Source organism: Crocodylus siamensis, chromosome 13 (assembly GCF_052110815.1).
Source record: "Crocodylus siamensis isolate JL-2025a chromosome 13, ASM5211081v1, whole genome shotgun sequence".
Lineage (NCBI taxonomy): Eukaryota > Metazoa > Chordata > Crocodylia > Crocodylidae > Crocodylus > Crocodylus siamensis.
In genome coordinates, this window is record NC_143407.1 from 32633903 (window position 1) to 32652572 (window position 18670).

The 18670-nt window shown below is 44.7% G+C and overlaps 1 long non-coding RNA gene across 1 annotated transcript; it reads left to right on the forward strand.

Annotated features, from left to right (window-relative positions):
• The first annotated feature begins 38 nt into the window (after nt 1-38).
• Nucleotides 39-18447, forward strand: LOC149854203 (uncharacterized). Its single transcript, XR_016438904.1, has 4 exons — nt 39-161; nt 8326-8458; nt 9374-9436; nt 15445-18447. It is a non-coding gene; the product is annotated as an uncharacterized LOC149854203 (long non-coding RNA).
• Nucleotides 18448-18670: the final 223 nt, after the last annotated feature.

Below are 18670 nucleotides of genomic sequence, written 5' to 3' on the forward strand. Positions count from 1 at the left end.
GCAGGAAAAGTAGTCCCTACCTTCAATCGCTTTCCCTCGACAAATGCTGCCGCCGACCTCGGCGGAGCGCCCCGCGCCGCAGCTTGTGCGGTCTAGAGCTGGCCGTTCGGGCGGGAAAAGCGCTCCTTTGCCTCTCCGCGAGACGGGAGCCGTCACATCCGGTGAGCAGGCCCGGCGAAAAAGATCCGGCATAGCTCCGGGTGGGGGGGGGGCCATAATGCACCGCACGGGCAAAGGGCGGGGGAGCTTGGCGCCAAGGAGGGGCGTGGCCCACAATGCATCGCGCGGGGGCCTGGCTGTTTCTTGTGCCCTAAGGGAGCCGGGGGGGGGCAGAGTTAAGCAACAGCCTCCACATTCCCCCCCAGTCCGAGTAAGGGGTGCAATTCTCTCCTGACCCCACATCCAGCGGCAGCTCTAGGCGTGCGGGAAGTCTGCCCAAGCCAGCAATCCCGCTGCATTGCCATGAGGCTGAAGTTGGTTGCTTATTCCCGGTTCCTTATTCCCGGTTCCTAAGGAATTGGGGGTCATATAACAACGGGGGTCAAACAATGGGTATACGCAAGCACACGGACACGTTGGTGCTCAGGAAAACCTCCCGGATTAGATCTGTGCCGGGGAAGGGGATCCCTGCCCAATCTTCAGCAGCGCTTCCGTGCGTCACGCGTCCCGCTCGTTGCCTTGTTGGGTGCTGGTTTCCTTGCTCTCCTAAACCGACCTCGACCGCCGGTTCCATGCCTTTTGTGCCCTGCTCATTGGCGACATGTGGGGGAGCATGCGGGTGCACGTGCACCCCTGGAGATTGGCGCTGCGGCCCCTGCAAAATGCACCGCCGATGCTGCCGGTGGTCGCCACTTGCCACCCGCCTTTGCCGCCGACCGCCACGGCCACACGCGGGAGCTCCCAGCTCGCCACCACCACTGCGGCCTCCAGGGGCACACGGCGTTCATGGCCCTGCTCGTTGCTTTGTTGCAGTGCTGGCTCCCTTGCTTTCCTAAACGGCGAGGGTGCTTGAAGGGAGACTTGTTTTTTTCACGTGAAGCAAACATTCAAGGCTTCGCAGTGGGGCTTTTGGTGCTAAAAGGGGTGAGAGGAGGGAAGACTTGAAAATAAGTTGTTCGGGGGCATGCAACTCGTACAGTACGAATTAAAGAATCGAAAAGGAGTTTATTTTGCAGAGGAGGATAAATTTCCCTCTGAAATAAGAAGGGTAATTAGGAGAATGATCCATCTCTAGGTGACTTGTTACTGCAGAAACCAAAGTGTACATTTCATAGTGCTGCTTATACAGGTGCATCCTCCCAGTTAACGTTGTTTCGTTATTATGTTGCTAATCTATTAGATCTATTTGATCTATTTGAAGTGGTGCAATGTTCGGTTATAATGTTTTTTTGGCTGCTGCCTGCTAGTAGGTAGCTACTGTGACATAACTGGATTCCCTTAACATCGTTTTGCGTAAAGTTGCATTTTTCAAGAACATAACTACAACATTAAGCAAGGAGTAGCTGTAGTCCTATTCCTGATTTGAGTAGTGTCTGTTCAGCTTCTTTCCCAGCGTAAGTGTTCACTACATTTTGCTTAGATCAAAATGGGGGAAATGGTATATGTAAGGTAAGTATCTTTCCAAGTTGCCTGTCTTTATCTACATGCCAATACAGTCACTCCATCTTAAACTATCAGCCTGACAGGGAACTGACACCTAAGTCAATGAAAAGCAAACTATACAATTTATGTGATGCGTTCATCCGTTCCTAACTAGATACGGGTTTGCTTGATTGTTTAGGAGAGCCGAGGGACCTTTATCTTTATGTCCCCTATTTCTGGAGGAGCTTTTCGAGGCACCTGATTTGGTCTCAGCAATTTATTTTTTTTAAATGCCTATTTAATTGCAATCGCCAATATAGTGACAAGGTCTGTTTCTCTTAAGGGATGTCTTCCATCCTGCATTCATTATGTGCCATGTGTGCTGTTATGCGCATCTTTGACCATGTCAGCTTGGTGCATAATGTGAAAGCTCCATAAGGAATTGTGGGGAAGAGAGAAAAAATTGGGAAGGAAATGGGAAGAAGCAAAAAATATATATAGTATAGCTTGTGGATATGTGGATGACGGTTTTTGCATACACTTTAGTATATTTTTCTGGTGTGTCATTCCCTCCTTGATTTTTAACCCTGGACCTGAATACAAATGCTTCTGAAGGTAAAAGGGGAAATTTAGAAAAGAGCCTGGATCGTGCATTAAGAACCCAAGACTAATTTTCAGAAGTAAGTTTAGCAGTTAGGCACAGATCATCAAGGGTATTTAGGCACCTGACCAATATCTGGGTCTTAGTTCCTGAAGTCAATAGAACTTGAGTTCCTGAAGGCATATCTACCCATCCTCTGTGTTGTGCCTGGGTAATCAGCTACAAAGCATGTGCTTTTCACTAGGCATGCACCAAATCCCATCCTACAGCAGTGCCTGAGTAAGCATCCCTGAGACATGGAGCCTGAGGAGGTGCTGGGCATGCTCTTAGGTTGGCTTCAAGGCAGCTACATTGGTGCACTTTGGGCCCTGGGGTGCCTAGAGTGGGAGCAAAGTTAGTGTAGGCATGACTTGTGTGTCAGAAATTGGGACTTGGGTTTGGTTTGCACACAGCTTTCCTACCCATCCAAGTATTTGACTTAGGATACCTTTTTGTTTTTTAATCACTATATTCATAGAATCCTTAGGGTGGATACAGTGTATCTTTTAATGGCATGGAGGGCATTTCAGAAACTAATGACAAAATAGCTGTTGTCTGCAATGAAATGGGAAACTACATTGTAGCAGGGAATATTGATGGCAGTGTTGTCAAACGCATCCGTCGTTTACAACACATAAAGAAGATGTAGAAAAGTCTGTCCGGTAAATGATTGTTACACGCAAATTGCTTTTTTCAAAATGGTTTGATTTTGAAATTGCCGTTGTTTTCTGGAACACCCTCATAAATTATTTCCCTTCCCTTAGTACAGTGGTTTGCAGCCTTTTTAGACTCGAGGCACCTTGGATAGACTCGAGGAACCTTTCAGAAAATGCCAGCTTAGTTTTCAGTCTTTTTTTTGACTACAGAAAAATAATAGAGCAGTTTTTCTGTTGCAAAGAACGCACAGACCACAACTGTGCATTTCTACCAGAAATCTCTGGGTTTATCTTGTGAATCATGTTTGTAAACAAAGGATGCTAACATTGTGCGGCACCCTGCAGCACGCTTGAAGGGCTCGCAAGGGTACCATGACACCCTGGTTGAGAATCACTACTTTAGTACCTTTATTACAAGCCTAACTGTGTCCACACTAGGGGGGGTTGCATGACTTTCAACTAGAGTTGTACCAATTTATATCTTCAACTTTTGTGAATGGATGAGGCCTTTTGGCTTTTCACTTGTTTGTGGGTTTTAAAAAACGTTCCCAACATTGTTAGCAGTGTCCATTTTCTGCTATTCATTTTCATATGTTAAGTAAAAATACATATTTCTGTGAGATAACAGCAATCATCATGATACCCCATGAAGAGACTATTTTCAGTGTAATGTCATTTTATGCCAGCTTGACTATTATAAATGCCTTTCATTTCTCTCTTGTGCAAATTAAAGTACAGTAATCTGTTCTGCTCTAATGATTTTAACACGTTGATATCACTTCTGTCTTTGCTGCAGGTTTAAGAAAAAGATTGCTATTAATCACTGAAAGGTATTATATGAAAGCCCTTCCTTAGGAAGCAGTCATTTATCTAAACATAACTCTGTTTTTTCTCCATCTTTAAAGAATTGTTATAGTTTGTCTAATTCTAGCTACATTGAAACAAACTAGCAAGGCAGCAAGTGCAATTCTCCAGCATAATTCTGGTGTTTTATTAAAGACTGTGCATTGTTTAAGCAGGGTAGCATTAGGTCTTTTTTTTTTTTGCATAGCTCATTAGTTATTTATCAGATTACTATACACTTAAAATATAGCAAATATTTACAACACAGTGTTTTATTCCTTAGCACAGACAAACTTTTGTCCTTTCTGTAAGCATTAGCCTTTATTTGTTAAAACTCAGTAGGTAGTTAAAAGAAACTTTGTAAGGCATCTTAACGTAAAGATAGTGAATCAATCTGTTTCAGTTGCTAAAAACTTCTTTTTTGTGTTTTAGTAATCCTTGTAACTATTTTAAAAGACTGACTTAATTACTCTAATTACAGTACTCTAGAAATATTGAATGTGCCAATGTTTTCTCTCTCATTGCAGTTTATAGCATGGTATCATCCACAAATAATCTGCAGAACACTTGTTTGTTTTGTGAGAAGGCTTGTTTTCTGGCAAAATATAAATGTAGAGAAGCATTAAAAATAGTAATTCTATAAGAAAACAGTTTCCTGGGAAGGGAATAGCAATTACAGAGTTACCTACAACAATCCTTTAATCTCTTAATAAAAATCACTCCCACAGAACAGGACACTTTGTTTTTGAAAATTACAGTGCTGGAATGCAAGACCTTCAAAATGAGGGTGTTGATCAGTGAAGCCAGTATTAGAACCACACATTGCATCTAATGTGTCCAACATGGACAGCTATTATAACAGATTTTGTTTTAATGGCTTCCTTGACTGTGTCTGGTCCTCTCACCTATGGCAAGAAAAAGAGCACGCCTTGTTTAACCCCTTCTGGCAACTCCCTAAATCTTTCTTGCAGCCGCCTTTCCAGCCTCCTAGGATGCATGCTCAGTATTTTCAAATAACTTCTCTCTCTTGTATAGCAGTTGTCAACAATAGCTCTCAGCATAATTATCTGTGTTTCATATAGGAGGAAACAGACTCCGAGCAAAATGGTTTGCCCAGATTAGTGGCAGAGGTGGAAACGGAACCCAGTCCACTAGGCTACATTTAATTCTCCTAGTTGATTCCAATTCTTTATGAGTAACATAGGGGAAACTGTAGAGGATACTGTGTGCTCCACTTACATGCGAATTAGATAAGCGAATAAATTGTTTAACTGTATAAGCCAATGTCAGCTCCATTTTTTTTTTTTTTTGTCTAGTATCAGTTATCTGCATGTTGGTTAAGTGCACAGGATCTTCCAGCTCCACTGTCTACTTTGTCATGTGCTTTTACTCCATTTAATTGCCTAATTATTAGCTCTAGAAACCCTGAAGAAGAAACAGCTGTCAAAGGCCTGCTGGAAGCCTAGATGGGAGTCAGTCAGCTTTGGGGCTGTTACTGGAAGCTCCGAAACTGGCTAGCTCCCATCGTTTTCAAAGCCTCAAATAGCAGCCAAACATGATTGAAACTAGTTTGTTCTGGTGCTGCTAATACTACAGTACTGTGATCTTAATAAGCATTTTTTACTTTATGATCCAGAGAGTACATACTCCAGGTCAGTGTATAGTCCAAGGGTTGGCGATGATTTTGGGCAGAGTGCCAGACACCCCCCACCACCACCTTGACTCGTAAAATGTTGATATGCCAGGGTTGGACGATGGGGGAGCTGCGAGGGGCCTGATTTCTTGTGGCAGTGCAGCCTAGCCCCTTCCCCGCCATCTACCCCGACATGCATGCTAAGCAAAATGCCTTTGCGTGCCATGCTCTGGCACATGTGCTGGGGCTTGCCAACCCCTAGTATAGTCCAAAGACTCTGCTCCTAAACAGAGCATACGGTGATCTACTTTATTTTTCTGACTCTTCTGTGGTTTGCTTGGGATGGAGCCTGTTAGGGAGATATTGACTCCGCTGTTTTTTGTTGGAAAATGCTAATTTGTCAAAACTGAAACCACTTGCAGGGGAGGGCGTTTCAAGCAATATCTTGGTTTGCAAATTTGGGGGGGGGGATACTTCAGAATTTTCTAAACTTCCTATTTTCCTTCCCTAATTCTGTGGTCCTGATCAGTATACTTCGGTAGGGATTAGCCCCTTTTGGTAATTCAGCAGTAACAATGAAATACACTAAGAGTACCCAGGGAGCTTGAAATTATGCTGCCAATGACATTTTATAGAGTATGTGGTATTGAGCCACACTTTTGTTTTGCTCTCTTGGTTATGATGCCACTATCTCTTCTTTATTACTGACTTGCTTCTGAAAGAAAATCGTAAAAATGTATTGTGTAATTTTTGAATCTGACTCGCCTTTAATGGAAAATCATTGATTCACATGGAATGTAATCAAAGAAAAGTTTTGCTGTTCCTGGGTACACATTCTCTGTTCAATGGGAATGTATATATTTGCAAAAATGATCTGTCTGTTTGCTTCTCTGGTGTATATCTTAAAGTGGCACTGGGCTATTTCTGGAGAGAGGAATCAAACTCCCAGTTTGCGTCATAACACTATTAAGTTAGCAGAGAAAATGTAGTATAATGGGGCACGCTCAATTAGTTGGTGGCTACATGGTGGAAGCCTCAACTCCTTTGTGGCTCTGAGGTATATTGCAAAGGTTAGGGAGCTGTGGCTTTTGCAGGGGATGCAATACCTTGCTTAGTTGAGACTAAAGGTCAGTTGTTTTTCATGGAGTTGTTTAAAGGTTGTGTCAGTGGTAGAGGCCATTAGTCTTCCGTGCCCAGAAGTCTGGCGTCTGAAGGGAGAATGAAGATGGAAGTAGTGTTTTCCACTGCAGCACAAGGATAGCTCTAAAATGAAAGGTTGAAAGGACGCTTGAAGAATGACTTTGTGGCTGGGCCAGGATTGCTTAAGGAAAGGCAGCTCCCGTCTGAAATTGGGGAAGGGAATCGGCGGCAAAAATTGGATTTGACGCAACCTAGGAGGATGTAAAAACAAAACTATGTAACACTGACTCTTGCCAGGGGGAATTCAGCAGGATATGTCCAATGCAAGATAAGCTGGTAGAATGATTAGCTGTTTAGGCAACAAAATAGCTGTTTGAAGAGGTATTATTAAAACAAAGAAAATTGCTTTCCGTGAGCGTGTGTGTTAGTAACACTTAGATTTGTACATAAACTAAAAAAAAGCACATGCATACGCTCTAGGCTTCCTTGGCACAGACTAAAAATAAAATGTAACTAAAATGCAGTTTGACTGCATGACACTTTGCTGAGAGCAAGCACAAAAGAACAAACACAGGTACAGGGAAAACAGGAAGCCACCTTGGAGAAAGAGAGCGCTGAATCCACTGACGTCCTCTGCAGACAACACCGTGAGAATCTAAATGACTGTATTTAGTGCACGGGTACCACCATGATTGGACTTGACAAAAGCCCAGGAGAGGCAAAGACAAGTGAAAAAAATCAATTGGATATCTGCAGGTGAAAAAAAACCACCTCCAGCATTTTTCTCAGCTCTGATAACTGAAGGTTATCAGGACATTGTTTTTTGCCTGCTCTAAAACACAGAATCTCTGAACAGCACAAACCCCCTTTACAAAAATAAAATATTGGTTGAGTACCGCTTACATCTGTATTGAATCATACTGCTTGCTGGGCCGTCATGCTATTCCCTCGTGTCTGGTTTGTCTAGGATTATTAGGGAACAAACACTTCCACCCTTCAGGTACAGCAAACCAGGACTGGAACATTATTAAATAAAGAAATATGTAGACGTTTCCCAAATCTCAGTAGGAAATGTAGACCCCTTAAAACATAGTCAAAGAGCCTCAAGGGAGAGGCAGCAAACAAAGAAAAGAATTTCCTAAGATGTGGGAACGGAGCTTCGCTTCGGGAGTATTGACACAACACACAAAATGGTTGGCAATGCTAATTGAAGCCCTCTAGCTTGTTGTGATTTCTCAGCACCGTTCACTGCAGAATTGATAAACACAGCTGGCTCAGCGCATGGGTGAGACGGCTTCTCTGAATCAAAACTCGTCAGAAGTTTGTTTACTAGTGGCTGAGTCGCTTGCTAGTAAGCCTGTGACATCCTTACTAGGAGAGCTGAAAGGATGGCTACAAAGAAGCTGACAATCTAGGGGGAAAGATGCATTATTTTTAAAGTTTGCAATCAATATTACGATGTTTGCTAGCCCTAACTAGCCCATTAAAGCTGGTCTAATGTGCTTTAATCAGAAAGGCAGTGCTTTCACTGGATACCGGATCCAGTACCCAGTGTCACTGGATACTAAAGGGATTAAATGGGAAAGATATTTTAAAGTTGATCTTTGCACTAGTGATAAGAACAAAATATTTTTCAGTCAAGCTCATTTTCCAGAGTATACATGGTTTGCTTATGTTTGGCTCTTCCCCAGTAGTAGGCAGTGAAAGTCCACTGGTCAGCTTCACTTTCTGAGTCTCATACGCTTCTTATATACTAGCAGAATTGTAGGTTGGGGGGGGGATGAGGGTCTTACATAGTTGGGAAGAACTTAATGATAAATCTGTTTTTGCAGGGGGAGAAAAAAAAAGACTTAATGAAAATATTTACATTCTTCTGTGAGCTCGCTCTTCCCACTCTCCATCACTCCCTGCATCCTGCTGTTATGAATTTTGGAGCAGCCTGTTTTCTCTTCGAGTCTGAGACTGGTATGTTCCAAGAATCTGACATTTGCAAGAAGAAAATGAATGCAACTGTTAATGGAAATGCCACAGCGAGCCTCTCTTTTGTTATGTTAGGATACAAATGCATTAAACTGAAGTCAAATGTATTCACGCAGATCTCTTATTTCAGTTAAAACCGGAGAAATCCTCATGTTTGAGCCAGATTGGATGCACCTGCAGAGGGACAGATGAGTTAAAGGAGCGTATATTATGCTGTGCACTGTTCTGGCATAATGGAGAGACTTGGGGAGCATAAAGGAAAAGTGAGGCCTAACAAGGTTAATCCTGTGCAGCAGGTGGCCTTTCCATGCTGTTGCTATATCATTTTTTTTCCTGACCGACACCTCGTACTTGTCATAAACAGCTTTTTGAGGTGGTGAACGAGGACATAGAGGCGCCCCCATTGGCAGTAGCAAATTGTGGAAATGGGGAGTATTAGGTGTTGGCTGAGTTCGTAGATGCTTCTCACGTCCCTGCAGCCCTCCCAGGAAAGGGTCTGCCTAGGACTGAACTACATAATGGGGATGTTGCATTGATGACAGGCTTTTCTTCTTACTCTGGCTGCCCCTCTCTGCTCATTAAAGCAGTTGGGTTGGTGCATGAGGGTTGAGGTCCCTTTCTCCCCTTCCAGGATTTAAGAACAGACTTGACCCAAGCAGTCCCCTCCAGTCCTATATATCCTATGAAGAGTAGGTTCAGTATTTGGTGCCATTTTAAATTTTAGGTTCAAGTTTAATCCCACATTGTGGGAATAAATGGCCCTGGCCCTTTTGTGTGGGACACCTTGCAAGTGCCAAGTACTGGTTTAGTGATAGTGGGGTTTATTTTGCTCTGCTTTCCCCCTGAATTTTTTCCATGCACTTTAATGCTTTTATTTTCTGTTTCTTTTCTTTATTCCAGCACCTTAAGGAGGTGCAGCGTACATCCTGCTAAATTGCCCTTATGCGAATTTGACAAAGAATTGTGAGTAACTTACTCCAACGCCTCTTGTACATGTGATGGGGATTTAGTCCCCTAAATTGAAATGGTGGGTTTCTAATTGCGACTATTAAAACCCCAGTATTTCAGTTTAGAGGCTTCTGTTACCATTATGGCCCAATCCTTTTTTTTTTCCTCCCCCATGGAGTCTGCCCGCCTCTCCCATGGCTGAGGGGCAAGCTGCCAGCAAGCCCTGAGCTGCAGGGGGTCCCGGACCTTCCCTCCATGGTGGCAGCACCATCCCACCTCCCAGGGCTGTCTGGGTGGGTGGGTGGCTAGTGGGCGGGTGCTGCCCCAGCTTGCAGGCAGCACCCAGCCCAATTCAAGTGTTCCCTGAGCCCGAGCTGGGGCAGCACCCACCCACTAACAGCCTGTCCAGGCAGCCCCAGCTGGCACCGCTGCTGCGGAAGGAAGGGCTGGGACCCTTCACAGCTCAGAAGCTGCCCGGCTCACCAGCAGCTCACCTCCTGGCCATGGGAGACATGGGCAGGCTCTGCAGGGTGGGGGGGAAAAGGATTGGGCCCTTCAGCCTGCGGCAGGGGAGCGACTTGTCAAAGGCTGCAACGTTACAAATAGCCACATTGCAAACTATATGCAGATGTGGTTTAGTTTGCAATGTAGCAAACTAATTTAAAAAATAAAAAACGCCACCTGTACAGCCAGTGTGAGGCAATTAAACTGCAAAAACGGCCAATTTTTGTCACGTGTACAAGTGCCCCAGAGGGCTAATTGGCAGCCTCTAAACTATGATGAAGTTGCTGCTTTAGCTCAGGTCATTAGCAGAACACTAGCCTAGGGGTGTGAACAACCTGGGTTCTATTTCCAATGTCAATATCTTGTTCTAAATCCATGACCATTAAACTCAAGACCAAACGATGGCATCCTGACAAAGAGATGCATAAGAAAGAATGAGCAAGCACACAATGTGAAGTAAATATTAACGATTAAGAAACAACCTACACGGAGTCAGCTAGGGAGAGAAGCAGGCCATAAAGAGGCGTTTCAGCTTTGCTCATAGACGCTGGCATAGTTACCTGCTTACTGGGTCTAGGCAAGAGTGCATGGTAACGCCTGGCAGGGAATATGAAAAGCTCGTTGTTACTGCGGAGGACCCACATTTAAGAAATAAACCTGACTTTACTTATGCAAAAACATAAGTGATGTATTTGTGTCCCTTAGTACACTATTTGGCATACTTCTTGGCAGGCTATTTTCATTCCCTGTCTCTCGTCTTTGTCTTTTTTCATGCATGTGCATCCTTTTAAATATTAATACTCTAGCACATCAGTTGCCAGCCAGGACTTCATAGTGGTTCCTGTGCTGCCTGTCTTTGCCCTGCAGAACTCTGCAGCAAGGAGAGAACTTCCTGCTCCAAAAAACAAACCAGCCCCTTAGGCCTCTACTTTTTGAGCTAATAGGGCACTTCTTCATGTGACGGGGGTTTAGTTCTCGGGGTTTAATTCTATGCCCCCTAAATTGAAACAGTGGGTTTTTAAGTGAAACCCACCATTTTCATTTTTCCATCATGTAACAGTGAGGGGCCTGATCCTGTTGTTTTTTTGGGGGGCAGGGGTTGGAGCTGGAGCCTGCCCATGGCCGGGGGCGTGAATTGCCAGGGGGGCGAGCTGCCTCGGAGCTACAGGGGGTCCTGGTCCTTCCCTCCACAGTGGTGGTGGCCCCAAGGCTGCCCAAACAAGCTGGTAGCAGACCAGAAGCTGCTTCTGCTCAGAGGCAGCACCCGGCCCGATTCAGCTATTCCCCAAGGCTGCGCAGGGAGTAGCACCTGATGGACTTCTGGCAGGCAGGCTCAAGGAACAGTTGGATCAGGGTGGGTGCTGCCTCCAAGCTGGGGCAGCATCTGGCCCACTAGCAGCCCCAGCAGGTGCCACCACTGTGGAGGGAAGGACCAGGGTCCCTTGCAGCTCAGGGACCATTTGGCCCACGGGAAGCTCCCCTCCCTGTCTCTGCCAGCTGCAGGAGAGGTAAGTAGGCTCCATCAAAAAAAAAATTTTTAAAAAGGATTGTGCCCCTCACTGCTTCTGCCTTCAGCAGGCGTCTGCTGAAGGCAGAAATGACGAAGAGCCCAATCCTCTTTTTTTTTCTGTGGACTCTGCCCGTCTCTCCCGTGGCTGGAGGGCGAACAAACAGACGCATTGTTGCAATTTGCAACATTGCAAACTCAACTACACCCAGATGTAGTTTAGTTTCAACAATGCAAACTCATCTAAACCCCCCCAGTCTGGCACATGTGTAGTGTGTGACGCCATTAAGCCACACAAATAACATTTTCATCGCGTGTACATTGTGCCAAGTATCACATGTACAAGTGCCCATAGAGATTTTCCATTGTGAGCAATACAGGGCCTATGGCACAGTTGAGCTGTTTTAACATGAGGCTGTAGAGGGCAGTGGTACATAGGCATGGTCAGCTCATTATATTATTCATTACATCCTAATTAACTTGTTTAAAAAAGACACAACTAGTTTAGACCTTTACAATGTAATTTTTAACTGAAAGGTGCTGAAATGTGAGAGAGAATGGATTAAAGCCTAATCCAACTAGAAATATTTTAAAAAATACATTTTAATTAAAACAGTGTTTTAATTGTTTTAGATTTTATTGAAATAGCTGACGACCGTGATAGGTAGCAGTGCCACAGACATGCTGATTCTACACCATCTCAGGGATCCCCTGCACCAAGGATATTCCCTAAGAGCAAGTGACACTATGTTTTAGAGCATCTTTACAAGGCACGGGAGAAGAAATGTGCTCTTAAATTTTTATCTGGATAGTGTCTGTTTAATTTTTCTGTAGTTCAATACTTTTTTTTAGAAGTTTTGCAGTAACATTTGCAACTGGGCAAAACCCAGAAATGTCATGTGCACATTAAGGCTACTGACATGTGAGGAATGGAGCCAAAAGATGGAGGCACTGAAACAATAGAGAAATGAACTCTACTTACATTTCTCAGCAGTTGTAAAAGAGGTGTATTGGAGTGGCATTGTTAAAAGGGCTATCCTTGTTTCTGTCATAAATCATGTTTCACAGGGTTTTACTTCCTAGGTTTTTCTAATTCCAGTTAGGCAAACTTCAGTGTGCCTATCAAAGGCAGTTTTTAAAAAAAGAAAAAAACCCATCAAGGCTCTATACAGTTTCAGAGGTTTTAAAAATAGTGAATTAAAATGTATAATTAAAGAAAATAGGAATGAAAAAGACCAGTTTTGGTTATCCAGACAACCTCCTCCCCTGGGCCTTTCAGGTACAGGTTTTAATGCACAGCAAAGTCTCATTTCCTTTTTATGGCAGTTTCTGAAATTTTGGATTCAGCAGTAGACCTTCCCTTTCAGCCAAAATAGCAAACACTTAGGGGAATAAGAAAAAGAAGCTTATGTTTTCACAATGCAATTTTGTATAGAGTTATTTGGGGAAAATAAATAGATAAAGTGAACTGTGAAAGATCATATTTTAGAGGCAGCTCCATGGTGCGGACACTAGTTATTATTTATATAGTTTCTCAGGGAGCATATTAACATTTTTATAGCCCATGAAATACCTCTATATGGAGGGAGTTGTTGGTGTCAGAAGAGCAGGGAGAGCTGAGAGGATGGAGAAGTAGGCCAGTAAAAGCCACTGCTTCCTTCATGGGAACTATTCAACTAATAATAGCCAAAACTTTGAGTCATCCTGCACTGCATTAAGTGGGCAAACTTTGAGTCACTTCACTTTGTTTTAAATGGACTATCTTTTACCTTCCTTAATTTGTTTTGCCATAGCCGAGTGTCCTTCACTTTGTCCTTAGAGGGTCACACTCAATTTCTTCATTCAAGATGAATTAATTTTTAGTTCAGCCTCAGTTGTTTGCAATCTTTTTCTCCAGGTCTTGAGAACAACGTTTCCTTCCCTACCCATTTTGTCTCATGCGCAAAGTTTCCTTTGCTCTCTTTCTAGCATGTATTCATTTTTTCTCTGTAGTGGCATTGTGTATTCCCAATTAATTGGATTCAGTCTTCAGACTGAAGCTGATGAACAATGCTTAACATCCAGAGGATGGAAATATTATTGGCTAAATTCAGTTCTGCCCCAACTTGTGCTCATCCTATTTAGATGCTGCCCTGGGCCGGTTTGATCCCTGGTGCAGCTTTCTTAGCTACGTTGACTTATGTCCCCTGATGCTATACCCCAAGGACCATGGCAGCACTTAGGACTTGCTGGGATACAGGACTGCCCCTCCAGTGCTGATCCCCCATTAAAATACCCTGAGGCTGTCTCAGTTAGGGACCCAAAATGATTGGCGATGAGTCTTTGCTGAGTTTTGCTAGTGTTGTTCCACTGGTAGGAAGGAAGAGGCATGGTCCTTCATGACTGTCCCTGTCTGTCAGCAGTAATGGTGCAAAGGTTTGGGAGAGCCATGCTCAGTCTGACTGCTCGGTCCTGGACCCACCCCTGGTTCACATGCTCTGGTATTCCTTTGCAAATCTGAAATAAAAAGGAAGAGCTGTCAGCAGTGCTGCCCTGTCCCCCTGTGTGCTACCAGCTGGTTTCTATGCCATGCTCTGCTTTGCTCTCACTTCTTACCTAGGAAGTTTCAAAGCTAAAAATGGTCTCCTATGATGAATGAACATGATGAATAATTACAGCTGAGCTGTTGACATGCATAGAGATAAAAGTTTGTTGGGATGTTCACTATAAACCGCATGACTGCAGCTCAACATATACAAGGCCATAACCTGCAGTAATACTGTTTTAGATAGAAAGATTAATTTCTTTTGCTGTTTCTTAGAGGAGCAGAAATAAAAATCAAATTTCTTCAGTTTGCTTCTGCGATATAAGATGCTTTCTGCTGCATTCAGTGGTACTTCTCCATAAATTTAAAGCTAAGTCTCAGCACATATGAAAAATTCCTCCCCTTCCAATCGGCTTCATTAGGGACACAGACTTTTCAAAGGCAGTGGTTGTGGTGTTGGCGATCCCCTTGGTATCAAGGAGGAAAATGCTGCCCTGGGAAATCTTTCTGCACAGAAGGCATGAGGCTCAGCAGGTACCATACTTTGGGTCCGTGAGATTGGGACCTGAAGGCTTTTATTGTGAGTTGACCCCAATTTTATACCTAGCTCTGCATCAGTTTTGGGAATTCCAGTATTCCTAGGAGAGTTATAGCACCTACCAAGAGCCTCACCCAGTGGCCATCTGCCCTCCAGCCCAGGGGACAGGAAGCAGTTCTTTCAGTAGTCCATAAGCACCACTCCTCAGGTTGCTGAGAGGAGGGTGTTGGAAAGCAAGGCGGTTTTGGGGACTACTAGCCCAGTTATGAGCTTGAGTCTCAAATCTGGTGTTACTGTGCATGCATAGCGCAGCCTCTGCGTGCAAGCTCAGCCCCAAAGCAGCTCTGTCTGCTGTGTAAAGCCAAGCTATAACATGCCAGCTCTTGCTAGGGGAGGGAAAGCCCTTTCTAGACTGAGTGTGAGGTGTTTCTCTAGGGGTTTCTCTCCAACAGAGACTGATTTTCAGTTAGGTGAGATGGCTGCTCGCTCAGGAGTTGCTGCTTGGCTGACGCCAGCCTTGGCCTGGCAGACAGCTCTGCTTGCAGCTCCTTGGCTTTCACTGCAGTCCGCGTCAAGCAACACGAGCTGTGGCAGCACCGGCTCTTCCTGGCTCCCAGGTAAATTTAAAACACAAATCTCTAACTTTAACAGAGATCCACCTCCCCACAGCCTGTCTCCAAGTGGAGTTTGTGTGGGGGGATTTATGGCAGTGGCTGTAATATCTTCCTGCTATGTCTTGGTTTAACAACACAGATCATTGCCCTGCAAGCTAAAGCAAAATCCCCAGTGCCTGCACTGGCCTTCGAACTAAGAGGGACCATCTCTCCCAAACATGCTCCCCTGACTTTTCCCTTTCGGTGCAGCTGGCCAGAATTTGTTAACAGATTCTAACACAGTAGCTGCCCTTTTGAGCTACCAAACTTATAATCACTTTATTCTTAACATTATAGGCCAAGCTATTGCACGGATCCAGGGATTAATGCAAAAGATGGAGAGCCAGGCTTCTGGTGTGACCTCTTTGTCTCCAGGGTCGTGACAGGCATCACAGAGATGCTCACATACCACAGCAAAGCGGCGACACAAGCAGCTGTGTTGACAGAGCAATGGAGAAAGAGATTTCAGGCCATCCCAACGCTGCTGTCCTGGATACGTGCCGTCAGTCCAGGGGCACTCCAGGGCGGGGAGGGGCTCTCATAAGAATATATCCTTACCACGTCCTCTCAGCAGATGTTACATCAGCTTAAAAAAACTCATAAACTCTGGCAACATATATTTTATACGCTATAAACTTCTGCTTTTTCCCTTGCCATGAACTGAATTCTTTATGCCTTCTCCCCATATCTCCATGATTAAATAATAACTCTCAGACTGAAGAATGTGGCTGGACCTCACCTAATAATTCAAACCATGGTGGGTTGTTAGGCAAGAGGCTGAAGATCGAGTGCCATTTACAGTATCTAGGTGTGAATTATTGCACAATAACTCAGGCCCAGGAGTGTTTCATTGCATGCAGGAGAGAGAGCAAGAGGAAAATACATTAAGCAGCTGGCTGTGATCTATAAGGTATTACACTTACGTTGAGGGGGTCAGATAACATCACGTGCACCGTAATCAGAGCCCAGGTGGTTTGCGACTGCACCAGAACACAGCGCACCATGTATCACTTTGCAGTGGTTTTCCCGGGCTGTTTTCGGTACTGGAAGGACATCACAAATCAAATGTGTTTGATTGAAATCAGGTGTCCGATGTTAGGTTTCCCCCCCGACTCAACTGTTTTTTTCATTGTAAAATTTGGTTTTGCTTAGAGCAATTACTTTGTGGTTTTAAAAAGCTCATTTTAGTTTCAGAGAGATTCCTGTGCTTTTCCCTTGCTTCTAACACCAGGTTTGGTAATAGCTCTGGAACTGGGATGGACTTTTTAGGCGTACTGGCTGCATAACCCATTCTGATTTCAAAATGCGACGAATGGCTAACGACTGGGAGAGGTTGGGACTGGAACATCGGTGGTGTTGCAGGGAATGAACCGGCGCTTATTTTATGCTGTCATCTTGTTGAGAGGGCTGCAAAAGTCCATGCAATATTAAATGCACATATTTGCTCTGCCCAAGGGCCCTGATCTGCTGAGATCTGAAGCAGTGCCATGTTTCAGTGCAAGTGTTCCTGAAGGAAACGCGAGCGAAAGTCACTCCTGCACTGAGGGCCAGGACAAGATGACATCTTTCTTAAGTCCACTTTATGCCCTTTCTTGGCAGCTGTGGGGCTGGTGCTCTGCATCCAGATGTGCCCATGTGCAAGTGTGGGTCTAATACACCACTCAGTGCAAATGGACAATCACACGCTTTAGGCAGGACGTGATTTTCTTTGAAAACCGTGGCCAGCAGGCTGAGTTACATCATTGATGATAAAAGCAGAACAGGGCCTGTTTCCCAGTGTCAGCATAACAGCAGCGTTGCATTGACAAGGGGAGAGGACTAACTAATTCCAGCCAGCTTTGCAAAATAAAGCCCCTTGCCTAGTGAACGTGTGTGCCACTTTTGATACTGTCACGTTTGCAGCCAGAGACCAGGCCAGATCAAGGGATGGCAGGAATTAGAGCCACTGAATCATCATTTGAAATTTCTCTGGCCGGTGCTACAGATGCCAGAAGGGAAGTGAGCATGGATCAAATTGTGCTATCTAGTGCAGTGGTCTCCAAAGTGGGGTGCACGCACCCCAGGGGGTGAGCAAGACGATCCATTGGGGTGCGAGAAGAAAATAACTTCTATTTCTATTTCTATAAATATACATGTATTGGGGGTGCATGCTCAAAAATTTTTTACTGATGGGGTGCATGATCAAAAAAGTTTGGAGACCACTGCTCTAGTGTACCAATGTTACCTCCTTTTGACTTCAGTTAAGCTGTGGAATTGCTGCTGGCAGAGGGCTAGGATCTGAACAGTGCTCCAACCCTCTTCGTTCAGAGCACCTGATAAAACCTCAGTGTTAGAGGAAACTTAGATTTTCCTGTATAATTTTTAAGGCAGATGAAACACTGGGCACAGGAGCCTGGAGTCTTCCAGTAATTAAAACACAAACCTGCCTGGACCCTTCAATCTGACGAGGCATTACATATGTAAGGGATGGATCAAATTTGTGCTTATTGATCCAATCAACTGTGGCCATTTTTTTCTCATGTGAATAGAGGAGGAGTGATTTGGCTGCAAATGCTCTAAAGGGGCCATTTGGCTAAGCTAGCGCTTTTGTCAAATCTAAATCTTTAAATTTGACACCTGTGTCAGAGTGAGGGCCCTTCGCACCTGCCTGTTACCTCCAGGTACTAATGACTTGCAGAGAAGTTTTGCTGATACTAGCATTTGTCCTGGTTGCTGAGGGCTGGTCTGTATTGGCTTCATCTCTAGCACAGGTGGGGTTTTGTGCAGGGGGCAGGCGTGAGCAAGAAATAGTTGTATCTGGCTGATTTGGGGCTACAGGGAGCATTGTAGCAAGAGTGCATTGTAGGAAACCCACCAGCCTGGATTTGGGGACCCTGGGCCATCCTGACACGCAGAAGGAATAAGCTCTCCTTCTCTGTCCCCAGCTGTCTCTGTCGAAGGGGTGAATTCTCCTGTGGAGCCTGGAGAGATGGAAATGCCTTTTTGGGGAGGCCGCAGAACGGAGCCCACCCTGTATTTATGGCCAGTGTGCTTTTGTGTTTTGCCTAAGACCCGTTTTTAGATGACAGGGATGCAGTAAGCTAATCATAATGATGAGATGAATAATTGAAATACTTCTCAGTCAAAACAAACACAACCTGTGACTTTTTCATGGTCGAGACTCGCTGCTGAGCAAATGGCCTGACAGTGGCATGTATTTGGGTGGGTGCTTCCCTTTTTCCTTCCTCTTCGTGCAGGCTGGGAATGGTTATAGCTGAAATAAATCACTTTGAACGTGGTGCTGGTTGCATCATTTTACGCTCTCCAGATCTTGTTGCATTTATCTTGTACTGCCCTGGGGTCCAGCCCAGGCATCCCGTGGTCTGGGGGCTAGTCTGAGGCTTGGAAGACCTGCGTCCAAGTCCCAGCTCTGCTACCGAGTGACCTAGGGAAAGTCATGCCCCAGCTACATGCCTCAGTTTCCCCATATGTAGCAAGAGGAAAATCGGGCTAACCTCCTGTGCAAATTGCTTTGTGATCCACA